The following is a 4,124-nucleotide window of genomic DNA, read 5'->3' as shown; positions in this document are numbered from 1 at the left end:
TCTAAGTGCCCTGGGCAGCTCTTTAAGATGGTATTACAGTGGTGATCTAGACTGGGGAAAGGGGTAGGCTGGGGAGGGGGTGGGGTTGTCATGTGGAAAATGTCAGTGAAATTATTGTTTTCCTGTCCTTTCGGTCATATCTGACCCTTTGTGACCCCATTTTGGGATTTTCTTAGCAGACAGACATACTGGAGCGAGTGGTTTGCCATTTCCTCCTCCAGCTTATTTGACAGATGAGGAAACTGAGGCAAACAAGGCTAAGAGATTTGCCCAGAGTCACACAGCTAGTAAGTATCTGAGGCCAGATTTGAACTCAGGAAGATGAGTCTTCCTGATTTCAGGTCCGGTGCTCTATCCACTGCGCCACCCAGATGCCCAGTGAAGTCACAGATCTAGTTAAAAAAAGAACATTTCCATTATACTAGTCCCAGGTACTATTGTCCCCTGAGTGGCTCATTAAGTGGCACGTTAGAAGATTCTCCCAAACAGCTGCTTGCTGCCCCCTCCCCCCACCCAAGAATCTCTGCTCAGCACCCTGCTACGCATCTGTGCCTTCTTCCTTCTCTAGCTGGCCTTCACGGATTCGCTGGAGCCAGCTGAAACCTCCTGACTGTTCAGTTTTCAGCGCGAGCATTTACATCTCGGAAATCAGCAAGTACTCCAAATTAGGGCTGGGTGAATCGTCTGGTTGATCGTCTAGACTTAAGAAAGTGATGGAGAAAATCTTAATGACGAAGACAAAAAGAAATAGAATATTATTACATAGAACATGATATATTATAATTATATAGGGAATATATACTATATAGTAATGTATAGAATATTAGAATTAGATATACTGTATTGTAATATATGTTAGAATTATGTACAGAATATATTGGTATATATAATATACTCTATATAACATGATACAATAAACAGAAATATAAATAAATAGGATAAAATGTGTCTTACAAGTAATTTTTTTTTCAGAGAACCAGTTGTTAAATATCTCTCCACATACCCCAACCCCCTTCTCCACTGATGGGTCTAGCAGGTGTGTCTGGTGTGGTCACAGCTGAAAGAGAAAGGGGAAGGGGAAGAGGGAGGAAGCAGAAGAGGGAAGATGAAGGAGGAAGGAGAGAGGGGGTGATAAAGAATGGGAGGAGAGAGGCCAGAACCCACCCTAAAGGCTAACGAGGAGTGGTCTGCTGTGGGGATCCCTAGCCCTGCCCTTTGAGTGCTGACACTGACCTCCTTGCTATCCTTGAACAAAATGCTCCATCCTTCTTCTCTGGGCATTCTCACTGACTGTCCCTCCTGCCTGGAATTCTCTGGCTTCCTCCAGGTATCACCCAGAATCCCAGCTTCTCCAAGAAGCCTTGCCCCATCCCACTACTGCTGGTGCCTTCCCTCTGGGGTGAACTCCAATTCATCCCAAATATCTTGTTTGCACATGCTGCCTCCCCCATTAGAACACAAACAAGCCCTCTGAGGGCCCATACTGTCTTATGCCTTTCTTTGTCTCTCCAGGGCTTAGCATGATGCCTGGCACATAGTAGGTGCTTGATAAATGCTTGTTGATGGACTAACTGCTTCGAGATCCTTCTGGATCCCTGCCTGAGTATAGTGACCTTCATGGCCTAGATAAACACCTGGTTTCTGTGATATTGAGTCAACAGGAGGAATTACTCATCCTGACTCAAGGAGGATACAAATCTTCCTCTGAAGTCATCTTCCCCTGTCCTTTCTTTCTCTAGAAGCCGGATGCACCAGATGGTTTACTAGGACTGGACTAGAAAGTGCCAGAGAGATAGAGTACCTAGGTTCACACAGTGCATTAAGGGCAGAGTGTGGATTTGAACCCACATCTCCTGGGCTTTTCTCATTGCTGCTTTCAAGAAGTCTTTAGGAAAGTGATTTTCAAGGTCCCGGAAATGTCATGGCCACACAGAGGATGAAGCACATAGGGACTTTTCTAGGTCTGCGCAGGGGTGTGTGGAAGGGAGCGCTCAATCTTATTATTGCTCTAGGAGTTGTCCCATGTTGGTTGGGTTGACCCATGTGCTGGCCTCTGTGATAAAGATTCATCTCCTAGAACCATAGAATGTCAGAGCTGGATGGGAGCTGAGAGATCCTTTCCCTTTACAGAGGATGGAATTGGGGCACAGGGAATAGAAGTGATGCGTCCAAGGTCACATAGAGATGAGACTTGAATCCAGGTCATCAGACTTTAAAGTCAATGCTTTTGTCACTGTACCAGCTGTATGACCATGAACAAGTCACTTTTTGTCTCTCTGAGCCTCAATTTTCCCATCTGTAAAATAGGCATAATAATATTTACAGTACCTGGGCACTGAACACATTTGTGCTGTTGTTAGGAAAGCATAAACCCTAAAGCAATGCATAGTGAATGAATGATAGAAAAGCATTTATTAAGGGCTCACTGTATGTCATATGCAAACTGTTGGGGATGGGAGCTGTTTATTTTTATTCCAGGACAGTTCAAGTGCCACCTTATCCAAGAAATCTTTCCTGGCCACTCTTGCCTACATTGTTCTCTCCGCCCTCTGAATTCCTATTTAATGTAGTGTGATCACTGCCCAATTTAGCACTTGGTGAGGTATTCTGTTTATTAATTGCATTATTAGATTCTAAGCCCCCGAAGCGTAGACACTGTTTTCTCTTTCCTTTTTATCCCTACCTAGCATGGAACCAGGCACAGAACGGGTCCTCAATAAACACTCTGCTTTATTGCAGATTTTTGTTTTGAATTAGACTAGCGATTTCATCGGTGTAGTGAATGGCCAGCAAGAAAACTCCCTCTCTCAAAGCAGAGAAGCAACTAACTGCTCTATTTGAGAATAAAGACCTAGAGCTAGAAGAGACCTCAGAAGCCATCAGAAACAATCCCCTCATTTTCCACATATGGAAACTGAGGCCTAGGGAGATGAAGTGACTTGCCAAGGTCACCCAGGAAGGATTTGAACCCTGGTCCTCCATCTTCAAATCATTGCCTCCCTCTCCTATAGTGTTGGTATATTATTGCACCTGTAAGGCACTAAAATAAGTACCTGTACAACTGAATTACTTTTCTTCCCTGTCTTTCTTTTTTTTAGATCCTAGAACTCATCAGCTATCAGGGACCTTATGTCATAGGATCAAAGTTTTGGAGCTGAAAGGGACCTTAGTTCCTTATATATTTTTAGAAACGAGACCTTTATCAGAGAAACTTGAACATTTTCCCCTGCTACTTGCTTTTCTTCTAATTTTAGCTGTATTGCTTTTGTTTGCACAAGCCCTTTTTATTTTCATATAATCAGAACTATCCATTTTTCCCTCCTCTGAACTTCTTTATCTCTTATTTGGTCATGAACTCTTCCCCTGTCCCTACATCTGGCAGGCGATTTCTTCCATGCTCCACTACGGAGTGGACCTCAGAGGTCATCTAGTCCAACCCCCCTTTTTTCACAAAGGAAGAAGCTGAACCCCTGCGAGGGTGAAGTTCAGTAAACATTTATTAAGTGCCTACTATGTGCTGGGCTCTGCGCTGAGAGCTGAGGATACAAAAGGAGAAAAAAGACACGGCCTGTCCTCAAAGAGCTTACAATTTAAAGGGAGGGGCAACGTGTGAACAAATACATGCAAAGCCAATTATATGCAAGATAAATGGGAGATAATTAAAGAAGGAAAACACTAAGAGGGCTTACAGACTTGCCCAAGGTCACTAAGGGTCAGGGGTAGACTCTGAACCCGGGTCCTCTGACTGAACCCTGGTATCGCGCTCTCTCTGTTAAACTACAAACCATCTCTTCCAATCTGTTCCTTCTTCAGAAGAGGGAACTGAGTCTCAGAGAGGGAAAGTGAAGGTGTTAGAAGCAGAGCCAAGACAGAGCTCGGGTCTCCGGTCCCCACACTGCGCTCTGCCCAGAACTGCATCCTCCTCGAGGCAGGCGTTCTCTCTGCCTCAGTCTCCCACCCGGTGCCTTGGCTTGGGACCTTCATGGCCTTGGGGTCATGGGGAGTCGGCCTTCCTGTTAGAAAGAGTGTTACTTTTCCTATTAATAAGTGACCGGTGTGTGAGGGGGTGCTGGGGCGAGGGGTGGGTCCGGTTAAAGTTCACCCCAGGCTATGTTGCGACGGCA

Source organism: Trichosurus vulpecula, chromosome 7 (genome assembly GCF_011100635.1).
Source record: "Trichosurus vulpecula isolate mTriVul1 chromosome 7, mTriVul1.pri, whole genome shotgun sequence".
NCBI lineage: Eukaryota > Metazoa > Chordata > Mammalia > Diprotodontia > Phalangeridae > Trichosurus > Trichosurus vulpecula.
This window is presented reverse-complemented; position numbering follows the sequence as displayed.